We start from the raw sequence: 16938 nt of genomic DNA on the forward strand, positions 1-16938 counted from the left end.
TGAGGATAGACGTGATGTATCTGTGGCAGTGAGTGTCACTGAAGAGGTTTTCTGTAACATTTTGTACTATTTGGAGTTTCGTAAGTGTTGCAGGCTTCATGCCCAGGTATATCGGTTTGCTGTAATACAGCCAAGTGACCAAGGTGTGAAAAACTAAGGCCAGGTCAGTATCTGCCAGGATGGGATGCAGTCTCCCAGCCAGCTGGGGATGGTTGGAAGTGATAATTGCTGCTATGAGAGCACTGAATGTACTTGTGGATTCTTCTCCTATTTTTTTTTAAATAGGAGCTCAATCGCAAACATGTGCTTTAACCACAAACTCTTCCGAATTCTCTCCTCTGCACGCTGACATCTCCTGTCTCACTTAGGTTCAACTTCACCTACCTCTTGTGTATCTCTCAGGTTATCTTGACTCAGCATTGGGACCTCATCCTGGTATTGGCATGATTGCGTATGGCAAAAAATAGAGATGTTTGTTTTCTGTGCCTTGCCAGCACTGAGACTGCTTACCCTCAGCTGTACATAAATATTGAAAGAGCTTGAGATATGTCTTGGCTGATTTGATACCCCAGGGTAAAGGTACAGGCTCAGACTTTGCTCTGGACTCATGTTGCTTCTTGCAGGTGAGATGGCAGTGCCTGATGTAAGTGGTGTTGCATAAATACAGAGAGAGCTGGAAGGATAGGAGTGGAACGTCTTCCTCTCTGTTGATCGGAGGGGACCTTGGGTTGGTGGCAGCAGAGCCGTTTCAGCTCTGGGTCTGGTGTGAATCCAATTTGTGCTAGGCTAAACCATAGGTCACTGCAAAATAAGTATTCAGCTTCCCAGTTAGAGCAGTCTAACTGTGCTGATCAAACATCAGAGGTTCATGGTGGACATCAGTTTTTCTAATATATGTAGAGAGGACTTGGTTAGAGGCGGTTGTTCAAAGGAGCAAAGAAATACTCCTTTGCTGTATTACACTGGACTGTTTGGTTCAAGAGGAGCACCAGTTGTTTGTGACTCTTTCTCCAAACCATGGTGCTAAAATCAGGATTGTTGGTGGCTCCTGTTGACTTTTTGTCTTTTATAAAACTCTGGAGCGGCCACTGCAGTACCGTGACCACAACCTGCATTACCAGTGGTTGCAGTGCCCTCAAAATTATCAGGAAGGCTGAACATGTGGTCAAGAGTGGCTTAGATCAGAAATTACCTGAGATCCTTAGCCAGGGGTGGCCTGTGTATGAACACAAAGTCTGTAAGATTTTGTCTCTCATTTCCTTTTGGTAGCAACTCAGTTTTTATTCTTTCTCCCCCTTTATCTTTCAGACTTCCCTGAAACCAGATTGTGCAACATCCTGCAAGAGCAGAGCTCTGTCTTTTAGAAAGGACAGATTTTAAAGGCGGGGTAGCTCTCTGCACCCCAGTGGGATGTGTACCAGCCTACTGGTAATGGGCTCTGACCGCCCTCCCCAAATGTTCGTAAGCCTCCTGGTACATATGCAAGCCCTCCATCTCACCCACCGAAGGAAACCCTGTGCCTTTAAACGCCCTCCCCAGGGTGGGTGCACACTTTTCTGCTTATTCTGAACTGACAGGTTTAACATGTCGCCTGCCTGGTCACCGGAGAGAGGCACCTCTGGCAAAAGTTCAGAAGTCAGTGTTTTGGAAAGATTGGTTTGACCAGCTCTCAAGCGAGAGCAAATCCCTGACCAAAGGCAGTCAAATCTTCAACGACATTTAACTGCTGTGGTGCTGTAGCTTGCTGACATCCTTTTAACCTGGAAAGGAGCGTTCCTCCCGTTTAAACCTTCAAGTTTTATTTAATGTTTCTTTTCTGCTCTGTTGGCAGCGAGAAGCTGGGGTGAAGGCAGATTGTTTTGACTTAATGCTAATTAATTAATTAGCTTGCGTATGGTTCTGGCCCAACACCATGGGACAGACTAGCAATTTTGGATGTTGCCTTGGTATCTGGACTTCTGTAATATATAGCATTGCAGTAAGGACATATATTCCCTTACTGCTTCTCCGGGGCTTGTTATTGAAAGGATCTTAAGATTTACTGCATCTTGCTTTGTAAAATTGCCAGTTCGCAAACTTTTTCTCATCCTTCGGTATTTACATTGAAGGGTAACAATTTCTTAAAAAAACAAGCAAACAAAAAAAAGCATGCAAACAGTTAATAGTAAGTGGTGCCCAAATTACATATTTCTTAAACTCGTGGCCTACTTTACTAATCAGTTGTCATAAGATGTCAGATGGGGACCCATCACTGAAGAATTGCAGAATGCAGCCAGTGAAGCAACTAATTAGTTGGACAGTGGCATGGAGGTGTGTGTCCCCAAGGAGCTGAAATGATCAGAGCAGGTGAAGAAAGTTTGGACAGATCAGTATCTCCGTGGTATAAAACCCAACACTTGGCTGAATCACAGGGATGCCGAGGGTGAGGACACCACGGGTCCTCCATCAGGGACCGTGCATGGCAAGGGACTGCAGTACCACTGTTTCCAGAAAGAAAGGCGAGTCAGCTGAACGCTTCAAGGAACACGACCTGAGATGTGCAGGAATTAGAATAGTTGAGCAGTTTCTGGGTTTCATTTGGGAGAGCTGTAGCTGACTGGCTTGCTCACCGATGGTTTGTTACTCACTCCAGAAGTCTGTGCTCCCCAGCCACTGCAAGAGTTGGCATTGGTTATTCCCTGTAGACACCAGATATGCCTACCATCACAGAATAGGTGATGGTCATTGAGGCAGCAGACCCGAGGGTCCGTTGGCTTCTGTTGCAACTGGGGACAAAAGGCAGCAGTAAGGGACCCTCAGACCTCTGGAACAAACATATAAGAGCCCCTGTTGTGAGCTAAAAGATGTAAAAGACTGACATTTATAAACTTCTCTAGGTGGCCTGTATACTCCTTTAACACAATTTAAGTTGGTTTAGGAGTCCTGCCTGACTTTATTCTCTCTTCCCTTCATCCCACCCCTATACAGGTGCACCCCTGCTGCACTCATGGAGTTTTGTCTCCCTATACAAACTCTATAGGTGCAGCAGCAAAACAAATCCTCTCTAAAACTCCTCTGAAGGGAGAGCCCCACCACCCTCCGGGACCTGAGAGAAGGTCAGCGTGGGATGCCAGGAACCCCTTCACATAGGCAAGTCGCTTGCTTTTGCAGCAAAAATGAGGATCTCAGCCTCAGCTTCTTCTTTTTGGGTAGATGCAAAACTCAAACCCAGGTATGTGACTTGGGACCTATAGTGCAACAAGCCCTCAGTAGAATATCTTCCTTCCAGTGCTTTGATTTTCAAAATCTTATTGCACACTGTAGGAGCAGTTGCACAAGTCAATAAGAACAGTTGTATTAAGTATTAATAAGTAATATTAAGCTATATTGTTGTACAGATTAAGGACAGCTATGTCACAGGAATCATCAGGATATGCGTTTCCAGACCTGGGGGTCACTTTTGGAGCCTAACTTTTGTAACTGCTTAATTCAGTGCAGTGGACAACTTCCACCAGATGGGACCATTCAACGTTCAGCCTGGATCAGCAGTTTTGGGGCCGGCCCTACCCGAGGAAGGGGATGCTGATGGAGGACAGCAATCCTCCTGCGATTGTGTGGCCAAGGCTGGTGGATGGATGTGGAGGACGTTTTGGACAGATAGCGCACACCGTGTGCCCTGGCAGAAACGCACTCGGCAAATCCATGCAAATGCTGTCTGGAGGTGTAAAAGTAAAAGGGCACCAGTTCTTTTCATCCTGTTGAATTCAGGCAAGGTACTTGCTCAAGGGACAGATTCTCAGTTCCAAAAAAGCTGCTCTGACCTCTGAGCTGCCAAATTCCTTCCCGCATTACCTCCCATCTTTCTTTCCAGTATAGCACAGCTACTCTGAGTCATTGTTTATCTAATTTAATTAACATTTGCCAGTGCCTGCAACCTAAAACACTGTCTTAAAACATTTGCTTGAAAAGCCTCCTTGTCCCAGAGCTGTCATTTTTTAGCATGATGGATAATGGATAGAAATAATTATCCTGAACAGGGTTAGACAGCTTAAATGATTTGAGTTTCAAGGAATTAGTAAGCTTAGCTAAACATCTTATTTTTCAAGACACATTAATGAAAACACAACAATAACCATAATGGATTGTAAAATCTGTACTCTGCTAAAACGTATGCGGTCTTTCACAGGTAGCTGTGTCCGCAACGCCTTCACCCAGGGAGATTTAAATCAGGGCATCATCTGATACCTCATCAATCCCTGCGTTGAAAGGACTTCAATTAACTTTGAATCCCAGATAAGATGCTTCCAGGGCTGTGAGTGCTGGTGTCCAGTTCAGCTGGTCCAAGTGAGAAGACAATACAAGCATGGGTCCTCGGGAGGACCTGGGTCCATAGTAAGCCAGTGTTGCAGCCACAGCCCCTGTAACAGCCCTGGAAAAGGCCAGAAGAAATCAGAAGGCAGAGACTTGGTGCAAACGGAGTGAGCTATTTCAGGTTTACAAAGCTATAACGGAGGGCAGAAGCGGGCTCACTGCCTCTGCATTATTTTCCCAGCCCATAGTTTTGAGGGAAATTAAAGTTTTGAATTAATCATTGACCTTTAGCTTTGAAGAAAAACAGAACTTCGGCATGAAATTGCCAAAAAATGAGAGTAACAATCTGTAATTGCTTAATTTCGCTCCTAGAAACCCAGGTGCAGCCAGGCCTCTGCGGTGCTTTGCACTGCGCAGAAGTGGGCTCTCCTCCAGGGAGTCTCAATCCAAGGCAGACAAAGAAAACACGCAGAAAAACAGGCACCTGGCAGAGAAGTGCCAAGCCACTCACAACGGGACACGGGAGATGCCCCTTCCGTGCCCTGCGCATTGCGCTGTGACACCTTTCAAATAATAAACCCCCTCTGCCCAGCAAGATGCACAGACCTGATGTTGTTCCCCTCGGTGCAGAGCAGAGGGTCGCATCCTGCTGCCCGTCGGCCATGGTGAGTGTTCTCGAGAGCTGCCCAGCCATCCCGCACAGACCAGGAGCCGGGAACAGAGTCTGGGTTATAGGCTCCTGTAGTCTAAATTGTTAAATGCATCAATATGATCGAGATTTCCACTTAAGGTAGATTTTGTTTTTATTTTTTTTTTTAATTCTTGGTCACCAAGTTTTATATTTCTGGGGCCTTTAGGCAAATTAAATGAAAATCTTCATCCAAAAAATGTCCCTTTTCACTTCTGACAGTGAAAATTTTCTTTACAAAGATGCAGAATTTGCAGACCCACTTGGTAAAATCCAGAAGTTTCACTTCGACCCTCACTTTTTACGTTTTTAAATTTGTTTTTTAAAGATCTCTGCATTGGTGTAGGAAGATTTAAAATTCCTCTGGCAAAGTGCAGTTTTATTGCTCCAGAGCTAGCATAAAGCTGAATGGGTAGCTGTATTTCAAGCAATGAGCTGTGGGAGAGTGCAGCTTGCAAATGGCAATAGAGCCCAGAAATTGAACTCTAGCCTTTCTATTCAGTGCTCTTTTTATTATTAAGTCACAGAATAAGTAAAATGTTACGGGGACACTTTAAATCTACACTTGTTTGTACAGCATCTGATGAATATGTCATGGGGAAAGAAAATGAAAAATGTGGGGATGCTGAAAATAAGCAAAAGCTTGGATGTTGAAGAATCAAGTATGGTAAATTATGGGACACAGTTAAATCTGTAATTCTAACCTGAAATAGAGGAACACGGCTCTGGTGCACTCTCATGGTTGTGAGGTGTCTTTGGGGTAGGTGCCCTCTGCTTGGTGGCTCAGAGCATGGGACATCTCTGTGGCGTGGCAGGAGACAGCAATGGCCAGAAGCTGCCTCAGCTGTAGCAAAAAATGTTATTTTAAGATCTGAAGATCCCTTTTGTTTTGATTTTTTTTCAGACTTGAAATAAAATGGTCCATAACTGAATTGCACAAGACTTTTTATCGTGCTCATGAAAATGCTGGCACAGGTGGCAGAGACAGGCGAGAGTGTGGAGCTGTCATTCACACCAGCGTCAAGGTAGGATCTGAAAGGGGTTTGGGTGGACGATGCCTGCAGGCTGCCTCTTAATGGTATGAAGCCTAAGTGTCTGGTTGATGCATCTAATTTAGACTAATGAGCCTTGCTTTGTTTTTAAGGGCCAAGAAGTTTCAGCTAGAGCTGGCTAAGGTTCACCTGCAGGACTACAGTTTAGTGCAGGTGGATCCTGCTACAACAATGATTTTATTCTGTTTTGTTACAGCTCTTGCAGCTGTCATTTTACTGAATTCAGTTCAGAGGAGAGATCTGGATGTCCTCTGCCCCTGCGCACAAGCTGGGCCACGGGAAGGCTTTTCTCCACGGACATTCCTGAGGCTACAGATCCCTGGGGACCTTCCTCCATGATGCTTCTCATTACCAACGCCGGTTGCAGCCATGGAGGAATGAGAGGGCAGAAACCCATCCATGCTGCTCCCGTGCTGGGATGAGACCCCATTGCCTGTTCCTTCCGCTGTAAGACAGTGCAGGTGACCCATCACCAGCATTTAGCCATTGTTTCCCATTAGGATCCAGCCTTGCTGAGTGTTTTGGGTAAGTATCCCTATCTGGACAGATATTAGCATCTCCCAGCATGGAGAAAGCAGTAAGAGGCAGGGGAGCATGGCCACTTTTCCAGGCAAGGACAATGGACAACCACCCCTAATGCTGACACCATGGAGGCTGTAATTTTAAGCAGCAATCTGCAATTTTGGTGTCCTTAGTTGTGCTTTTATAACCCCAGATAGGAGATAAGAAATAAGAATAATAAGCAATAAGAAAACCACATCCAAGGGATGGGGAAAGCAAGGTGTACACAAGACCCATGGGTGGCAGAGGTACTCATCCACAAACCTGCCCTGCGGAGCAAGAAGAGAGCCAGCTCTGCCTTTTTGCCAAAAACAGAAATCAAGGGAAAGGAACCGTAACACACAATGGCTATCTGCTCCTCAGGTTTGCCTTTCAGTAGCGCAGTTGGGTTTTTGATGCAATTTGTTTCTCATGCTTGTGGATGTGTAATATGAGGCAGAGCACTCATTATTGGGAAGCCACAACTGATAGATGAATAACACGGTTGGGTGCCAATGTTAGCGTTGGCCCTGCGTAACTATCATGTTGGTAACCTGCATTAATTGCTCATGGCAAAACCTATGGAGTGGTTTTCCCTAGCAACTACTTTGTAATTACAGAGTGAGTCCAACAAAAGCAGTAGTAAAGTATAATTATGTAGTTACTTTTTTTACAGTTACCAGGTCATTCTTGGAGATATATAGATATATATATATATAATTAACATGTTGCTGCTGTGTGCTGGGTGGCTGGGAGAAGCTTGACTTTGGAACATGAAGTAGCTGCAATTTGCTCTGTTGCTGGTGTTTTAGGAGGGGTAAGAGCCTCTGCTCATCCTTCTCAGTTGGGAGAAAGCATTGCTTTGTGCCCTGCTTTTTGGCCATGGTGCTCTGGACAGTTCTTGGCATGCCTCTGTCACCTCATCCATCTGATGGCATCTTTGCTTCTTCCCTGCCCCATGTCTGTGTGGCTGAAGTGTTTCTGGTTGTCCTGCAGGGATTTTAGCCAAAGACCATGGCACAAAGTGCTTTTAACACACTAGGCAGCACTGGGGAAGATGGGTATGAGAACAGAAAACTGCTGCTAATACAGCAGTAATTTTTAAAGACGAAATGCAGAATGGATACAGTGGATCTTCCTTGGTCTTGTGCTGACTCTTCTGCATTGTGCATGATGTGTAGAGAAGATTGGGGGTTTTTTTAATTGAAGGAAAACAAAATTTCTGTGCAAACTTAAATTTTCCACATGAAAATCTTAGGTTTGCTACCAGAACATATGATGGGGTTAATCACAACACAACACTGTGTTCTGGGTTGGTTTGGGAACACACTGATGTGCCAAAGTCCAGCAGCCTCAGCTGGATGCCCTGATCTGAGAACATCACGGTGCCCCATTGTGTGTCCCATCAAACATAAACAGTTGCGACTTGATTTTTCTTCTGTAAAAAAAAATGCAGTATTTCAGCACTTGGCTGAAAACAAACACCAGTTAATGTTCTTTATGTCTATTAAATAGGAAATCAGTGAATAAGAATGAGAGTGTGAAAAATGCTCTTTAATAATTTGGGATTTTGTTGACAATAACATAGATCTTTGCCCTGAAATTTGAAATTCAAGCAACTAGCCAACTTATGCAATATTTAGAAAACATGTGATCTTCTGATTATTCCAGTGGAAGATGTTTAGGAATTCGCAGAGCAGTCTCTGTGGTGAGTTTAGATGTAGGGATTCGCTCATGCATCTGCTTAGGTCCTGTTGATGCTGTAAGACCTAAATCCCATTCCTAAAGAGCAGTGCTTTCCCAGGTGAGGATTCTGGTTGGAAAAGTGCTTCCCTGTTGGGTCCGTTTCAAGCCTTTCTCACCACTCATCCTGTAGGGGGATGGATGTCCAGGGGGAGGGAGTCGTTTCCCCAGACATCTCCTGTTCCCTGCAGCTGGATCCAGTCTTGGCTGTGAGTTGGGCACAGCCCTCACGGTTTAGGAAAATGGTCCTGTAAACCCAGAACACAGCTGATTTCAGGCTATTAGAGTTTTGGCTCTCAAAGCCTTGGTCCCCCCCTTCTGCTCTCTGCTCAAACCCTGGCAGGTGGGTTTGTGGCTGCCTAATGTGAGTTTACTCCTTGTGCAAATCTGGAGTACGGCTGAATCCTGCAGAACTGTTCCACCGTTTGACCAGGCTATGTTGTGTAGGACACTTGCTGCTGTCTCTCTACAGTGTTTTCAGTGATTTTCAAAGGACAGTTGACTTTTCCTAAATTTAAAATGTATTTCTATGGAAACTGTGAGGATAGAAGAATGATTTGAAAAAGTTTAATACCTAATGGCAGCCAAGATAATGGCAATAGACAGACGTACAATGATGCATGGGATATCCCCATCATCCTAAACAGTTGAGCTGCAGGTGTAGGCAGGTAGAACAGAGGATATATCCAGTATTCAGCGCTCAGCCTGCATGCCCTGTGCACCCCTTGCACGGTGCTTAACAGCCTGTTGTGCTCCCTGGGACCATGGGCAGTCACGGCCGCCGGTGCTGGGAAGCAACTTGGGCAAATTGGAAGCAGGGAATTGAAATGAGGTGTGATAAAAGCACACAGAGGAGTAAAGCCTGCGCAGCTCTCTCGGTGCAAACTGCAGCGTGCCCTTGTCTGGGTGCAGAGGTCGGCGGTGGTGCAGCGCTTCCACAGCAGCGCCTGCACGGAGGCTATTTCCGACTCCCATAAAAATCTTTATGTCTCTGTGATCAGGATTCGGTGATGCAAATATGCTGTGTCAAAGGAAGATGCCGCCGTAAATGAATTAGTACAAGAAGAACTTCTTATTTAAGAAGTGCTGACTCTGCACTCTCCCCTATGCCCTCGCTTTGAAAATTGAAGTCTGGGTTTGCTGCTTGCTATGATCTATATTTAGATACTTGTAAATGAAGTTTTGCAGTCACGTGGCTGCATTCTTGTACGGCTTCATGAAGCTGTTTTTTCACATTACAGAGATTTATACGTTTGTGTTTACATATTGCAGGTGTTTCCATAAAAGCTAGGGGTAGCCACATTAAGGAGGATGGCCTGAAAGAAAACCAAGAAGTGTTTAAAATTATACTGAGCACACCTAAAGACATTGTCCTGGGGCAACAGATGAAGTCACTGCAGAAACGAGGCGGTGGCAGACAAGTAAGATTGATGGATGTAGGCTTTTCGGGAGCACCTCCTCCAACCAGAGGGTTCAGTCGTGCAAGGGGACAGCATCCCTTTCAGGATGTATCTCATGCGATGCTCCCAGTAAGCTGCCGAGCCCCTAGTAGAATATTTCAAAATGTCCGAGAGTGCTGCAGTGCTGAGCTCATGCTATGTAAATGATAGTCTGATGAATTATGTGCTGTACACACTACACACAAATCCTGTCCCAACCAGCCCTGGAAGAGGAGATAGCATTCTTGCCGATGTGTCCTCTGCTCCAGGAGCCTTGCCAGGAGGACACACCATAATTCACGCTCTGCTGATGCTTTATAAAAGTTGCAGCCTGTACCTTGGCTGCTGTGCTGCTGACCCTAGCATCCATGTCACCCACTGTCCCCTCCGAGCCCAGTGGTTGACCACATCCCTCTGTGCCTCTCCTGGGAAGACTAATGTGTCAGCTAGCCCTCCGGCTGGCACGGGCAGGGCGGGCAGAGAGTCCCCTCAGCACGGCATTACACAAAAAGGTCATGGCTCTCCCCGCTTTCAGGATACACCCAGAGCTGGCTTGACCCCAGCTTTGCCCTCCTGACTGCAGAAGCCTGACAAAGGAAACAAGGTAGTAATTCATAGGGCTTCTCCTTAACTAAAGAACCCCTCCAATCTCTGCTGAGTATAGCTGTCAAAAGCAGAGGGTTATCAGCACTTAATTTAACCCAGTTCAGGACTCACCGTAAAGCTGTAATGTAGCATCTTCCGCAAGGCAGTGCCTGGGAAAAAGGAGGTTTCCCAGAGGGAGGGGGCAGGCTGACAGTATGGGATGATAGGGGAATTTCACAGGAAACTAAACTACTTCTGGAACATTGAGGGGAGAAGGCAGAAGTTTGGGGCAGAATGGTGAGAAAGAGTTTGGCTGTGGGGGGAAGAGTGTTCTTTTCCACTCCCCATCCCTTTTTCCATGGTGTGCTGGAAGCTTGGTCCGAGGAGGACCCCGTGCAAACCCCATCCTCCAGACAGGGCAAGGCAAGGTGCAATGCGGGGTTAGGAGGGTGGCCAGCTGGGTAACTGGGGCCAGGAGCAACCAGGAGGGTGGGTGCCCAGGTCAGCACACCCAGAGGTGCCAACCTGCCCTTTGTTTTGGAGGCTTCTGCCTTTTCGGGAAGCTTGTCGGGGACCTAAAAATGTCCAATTTCCTGCTGCCACAGACAAGGCTGGGTGCTGGCCCAAATGTGGGTCAAGACTGACACCCTGTGGACAAGTTATTCTTTTCCGTAACTCCTCCAGGATTTCTCTCCTGATGCCTTTTTTTTTTTTTTTTTAACTTCTGGCTTTATCCCCCACCCCCGGCTCTTCGCTTGCAAAACCCTCCTGAAGCCAGCAAGGACCAGCGTTTCTCAACGCCCTTAAAAGCCAAGGGCTGAGAAAAGAGCCCCTAAATCCCAATTCCGCCCGCTCCCCTCCCTTTTTTGTGTTCCTTTTTGCCTTTTTTCCCCCTTTTTTATTCTCGGTGTCACCCGTGCAGCCCCGTCGCGGCTCACCCCGGCTCCTCCGCCGCCCAGCTCAGCAGCTGGAGCCGGGGGCACTCCCGGGGCTCGTAAATCTACCGGCTGCTCACAAAATTTGGCAAGTATGAACCCAGGCTGTCTGTTAAACCGGGAGAGAAACTGCGTGGGCTTTCCCCCCGCAAGCCCTCCCCGTCCTTCGCGGTTCCCCCAGCAGCCCACCCCCCAGCCCCAGGTGGGAAGATTCCTGCCCGAGCATGAAAACTCCTCAAAAAAAAAAAAAAGAGAATTACAAGGACTGCTTCCCTTCTGGTCACTATGATGGTCCCTTCCCAATGTCGGACCCGTTGGGGTTGCACCATGCTGTCGTGCTGCTCTTGGTGTTAACTCCAAGGAGCAAAATGTGGTGTCCAAGACCAGGCTGATTGACACCAGCTGACGACCTGGAGAGGGTACAGCTCTATTTTAAGCAACAAATAATTCAGTTTTATATTGGTGAGAAATTCCTCATCACTCATTTAATTATGCAGGTCTAAAAGAAACCATAACGTTTTGGCACGCCTGAGTGCTAGGAGTGGGAAAGAGGGGGGGTGTCAAAATCCTTCCAAGAGTTTATGTCCTTTCTTACCCCCGGCAGTTTAACCCTGCCAAGTCTGCACAGATCTATATATATACATATATCCAAAAGCAGAGACTGGATGGAGATTCCTTAATACCCGCAAAAGAAGCAAATACAAAGGCAGAATTTTTTTCCAATGACATTTATATGCCGCCATTAACTCTACTTTAGCTGGTATAGTTTAGGGCTTTCAGAGAACATAACTTCAGCTACACCAACTACCATATGTTTTTGCTGAGAGGAGATGCAGGTTTTGCCTGGACAGCCTATGCAGATTCTCTGCCTTTTCTGTTGCATGCAAAATCTTGAAGAGGAAGAAGTGTCCTAGAGCAAAAAGTCATTTTTTTATGCCCTTATGCCATTTCCAGCATAGGCCTGAGCATGCATCCTTGCCAGATGAAAAGAAAGAGATCAGGTCTCTTAGTCCAGGACTGGGATGCTGTAGAACAAGATTAGGTCAAAAAAATTGAAGGAGTGTGTATTTTTCCAACCATATTAATGACCTACCATGTGTTGTACTCTAGCCCTTAAAATTAGGTGGCTGCACCTGAGCAGGTATCAGAAGTGCTCAGGAGGCATCAGAAAAAGAAAAGTAGGAAAACTTCAACAAATCTGCCTCGTCCTGGGAACTTCCTGGTGAATATCAGAAATGGGAAGATCCACCAGGTAAAGAGTGTGGGGCAAGAAGCTGCTGTGGCTGAAGAGTAGGTTGGTTGGTTGGGTTGACTTCACCAAACAAACAATGAAGGTTGTGGCAATGCTACTGGGCTGTGGAAAACGGGGGTTAGGGACTCCAACATGAGCTCAGGAAGCCATGTACCATCTCCAAGATGTGGCAAAGCTGAAAAATTGCCTCTTCACTTTTAAGAGCCAAGGCCACATCTTGGTAGGAAACACTTCATCCCAAGTCCTGCCTCCTCAGTTCAGTTAGGCCACCCTGCCTACAGAAAGGCGTCTTCTTGTGTCCTTTTGCACGGTGGGATGATACAGCTGTGTGCCATGGAGCTGGTGATATTGTTCATCCCAGAACTACAATTCACAGGAAATTTATTGCTTATGGTCGTCATCATTGTATTGGATGGTCTTGCTAAAGATGTGCAGCCCCAAGTCCACCTGGCACCAGGGGCTCGGGGCGGGGGGAACGGTGCAACAGCCCAGCTACAACAGCTCTTGGCAGAGTTAGAAACAGGGTCAGGCCATAATGGTCCATTTTGGAATTTAAATTTGGTCGATTTGAGGTAAATAAAATAACTGTGCTGCCTAGTTTTCAAAGGATTGTTTACTTTTTCAGAAAGTAGAGTATGTTTTGGAAAGCGCACAGGCATCTTTCAGGATGAACGGCTCCGTGTGCAACAATCAAGTTATTATCTTTTAATTAACAAAGCTTTACAAAGAATTTCAGTTCAGAATTACTAAACAAAGAAACTATACAAGCCCCAGATGAGATCTAAACAGTTTCCAAAAGACATTAAAAAAGAGAAAAATACTGGGCCACATGTTTTTTCTTACGTCTCTTGAGTCCATTTATTCCAGACATCTGACATGCAATTCAAATTTCCAATAGTTTTAGGTAACCATGTCCAATTTAGAAACCGCAGCCTTCAGCTAAGCCTACCTACCTCCCAAATCAGTCCGGAAAACCAGAGCACTTGCTGATACCCTGCATTTTCAGATTTGCAGAGCTTTGTTATGTGTGTGCCATATATACTTGTGTTGAGTTTTCTGGCTCCGTGCAATCCATTTAGACATATTTCATAGACCTGTAGTCAGTGGTCACAGTCAGATAAATTATAGTTCCTAATGGAGAGCCTGTTTGTGCTTTCAAAGAGTAAAACCGCTATAAAATTGATCTCCTCTTTTGAAATGCCTTTGACGGCAGTTGTCGTATGGCAGTTCGGATGAGACGGAAGCAAAGGGCTCCCTGTGGATGAAGAACTAATGAGCTTTATTTCTGACTCTGAGACTTGAGCTGATTTCTTAACCTTTCTGTGCCTGAGTGTTTGTATCTTAAACGTGGAGATTAAACAGGGTCTTCATGAAGGACAAAGCTTAATCATGGTGGAAATCCCCAGTTCAGATACGGGCAAATAATGTCGTGCTCTGTGCCCTTTCCTAATTCCCTGCAGAAGCCTCCTTGGTGAGGATTTAATGACATTTGGGAGGAGCCAGGTAAGGCAGAGGATGCATTAGGTGCTGGTTTCCATGCCACCCTTCTTAGCTTACTCCCTAAAACCTGGGTCATCCAGCCCCACAGAGCCCAGCACCCTGGTCGAGCTCATATGGTGTCATTCCTGCAGAAGTTGGCATCGAACATCCTCTCTTCCAGGGCCCCAAGGAAATACTCGATGGTCAGACGTTAATTCCAAGAGAGCTTGGCTGAACAAAAATTATGGAGCAGATTTTCTGCTGCTAAACCACAAAGTCAGAAGAGACTTCGTCAGCCTTCAGCAGCGAATCCCATTTGGCTGGTAAGTGGCCATTGCTTTAGCCTGTAATCTCTCATTCATCTCGTCTATTTTTACATTTCCAGCTCTCTTTCCAGTGGGAGTGCTTGTACACAGTCACAAACTCTTCTACTGAGGAAAAAAATAGGATTTGAATCAAATTTATTGCTGTTAATTTCTTTCAAATGAATCATGAATCAGAGGGGGCAGCTAGTGGTGGTAAAATGTCTGTTCATCCACAGCGTAAATGCAGCCTCTGACACCAGTGATAAGGGAAAAGGCCAAGAGTGGAGCTGGTCCTTGGTAGGGTTTAGGGACTGGGAACATGGAAAAGCAAAGGGCAGAGTTGGAAACGTTGCTTGAACCATTTTGCTATCCTTTATGGTTTTCCTGAGCATCTCCCCCATTCTCCTTCATGCAGAGGTGACCTGAGCAGAATCTATATCCTTCCTTAAAAATAAAAAGGAATAAAAGAGAGAATAGAATGACATTCTCAGCTGATGCCTGGTTTGAGGTGATATTCAAGTCCTTCAAAACCAGCGGTGCCAATTGCCACAGCCCCGTTGACTTGGGAGGACTTGTCCTGATTTTAAAGACAGTCGTCGGCAGAATGCAATGCATTCTGCAAAAAACAAGTGGCCACATTATGGTCCCCCAGTGGGAACACAACAACAGACTTTCTTCAGCCTCGTTTTCTATATATATGAGGGCTGAGAAGTAAAGAGGGAAATGCTGAGTCTGCTAAAAACTGTTCAGATTCTTGTGGGTGCTTTGGAGGAGCTGGTATACAATTATGAGGCCATTCTCTCTGCTGGCAAATTAACAGCTTAGAAAAATTACAACGGGGGAAAAAAAGAAAAAAGACATGGAAATTCTGTTAATGAAACAGAACAATGAAAATCAAAGCTAAAGATGGAAGGAACTGAGTGGGCCCCATCCAGTTCATTGCCTGCTAGGCTGGATTTCTGCCTATAGTAATTTATGCCATAGCCTTGGAAGTGAAAACAGATTTCATTTACTACTGAACAGTACTACTCTGTGTAGACAGAGTTCATGGCCTCACAGCGTTTCTGAGAAGGTAGTGTGGGATTATTGCTCCCACTTTGCAGATGGGCATGGTAATGCTGCTTGAATTCTTAAATTTAGGCTCTGGTGACGGGGAATCTGAATTAAGACTCGAGTGTCTAAGGTCTGTCCCTTGTCTCCTGCTGTCACATTGCCTGGCCACTGTAGGGAGTGTTGAGATCGTAGAGGTCCTAGTTAAGACTGGTGTTCATGTGTGCAAGACTTTGCACAAAGATCATCCTTTGTCCCAGGGATTTATCCCCCAAGGGTTTGATGGCAGAGTTGGACATAAGATGCTCATCCGATAAGCAAAAATCAACTTTCAGCTTTAACTACACCTTAAGGGGGAAAAGTAGTCTGAAACTTTCGGCTTGCTTTTCTTTTTCACTAGTCTGACTAGTACCAAGGAGAGCCCAAAGCCACAGCCTGCCCTACCAACTAGCATCAAGACAGCGGATGGCGAGTCCCCACTTGCTCACATTGCCACCACTGCCACGGGCACAACCTTCTTCGGAGAGCTTTGGCCATGAGAAATGCACACGCCCTGATGCAAAATGGCAGAAAGCAGGTAAAATTAGCATTTGGAGAAAAGTTCCTGTGGAAAAAGCTATACATTTCCCAAGAGCCAAATGAAAAAAAAAAAAAAAAAAACCCCCAAAAAAAAACCAACCAACCCTCAAACCCAAGCTTGCAGAGTCTGCTGTAATTTATGATATACCATATGAATCTAACTATAGAACTTCATTTAAAAATTTTATAAAGACTGTAAATCTACGCTGAAATGTTCTAGGGACAATCTGCTGGCAGAAACCCACACTCTGCAGACTGACCTATGGGAGAACCAGTTTGTCAAGGGCTTGATCCAAAGCCCACTGAAGACAATGGAAATACTCTCATTGACGTCAGTGGCCTTTAGATCAAAAAGCCCCCAAAGCCCAGCATGGAAAAACAAGTAGTAAGGAGAAGCAAACTGCTCTAATCAATAGATGCTGCTGTATGAAGGTCTTTAACAATAGCTTAATGGGCCACGATGAGCTGCTTTGGACACTTATTTTGTATTGTATGTATCTTATAATCTTTCTCCTGAAACTTTTAACGGAATTTCATCTCACTGGAGAATTTGGGAGAACATCTGCTGCAAATGATGGGTAAAGACATAAGCTGTTGTGGGTGGGGTGAGCCTCAGGAGGTTCACAGTTTGGGTTTGGCTTCTGCTTCAGATTCTTATCTGAACTATACAGATCTCCTGTGGCTGCAAAAATTGGACTGGAAATCACAAGAGTACGAGACTTCTTGTGAGATTTCCAGCACTTTTCTTATGGTTTTGACTGAACACCAGATGTGGAAAAAATATTTAACAAAACTGGATGCAGTTTTTTCATGTCTGGTTCTAAAAAGGGATGAAGGTTCAGGAATCTAATTTTATCCTTTCCAGTTTCACTCCTTGGTAAGATTCAGTTGTAGTTTAAAAAAAAAAAATGCAATTTAAACCCAAAATGTAGCTATTGCAACCAGTCCCTGAAGAATCATTCAAGTAGATGAAACTCTAAATATTACATTGACCATGAACA

The 16938-nt window shown here is 45.3% G+C and overlaps 1 long non-coding RNA gene across 1 annotated transcript; it reads left to right on the forward strand.

Annotated features, from left to right (window-relative positions):
- The first annotated feature begins 1863 nt into the window (after positions 1-1863).
- LOC138686343 (uncharacterized) lies at positions 1864-15930 on the forward strand. The gene is made up of 6 exons (XR_011325678.1): positions 1864-3752; positions 4166-4955; positions 5883-6003; positions 9586-9734; positions 14185-14326; positions 15759-15930. It is a non-coding gene; the product is annotated as an uncharacterized lncRNA (long non-coding RNA).
- The last annotated feature ends 1008 nt before the right edge of the window (positions 15931-16938 follow it).

The sequence above is a fragment of the Haliaeetus albicilla genome, chromosome 8 (assembly GCF_947461875.1).
Source record: "Haliaeetus albicilla chromosome 8, bHalAlb1.1, whole genome shotgun sequence".
Taxonomy (NCBI): Eukaryota; Metazoa; Chordata; class Aves; order Accipitriformes; family Accipitridae; genus Haliaeetus; species Haliaeetus albicilla.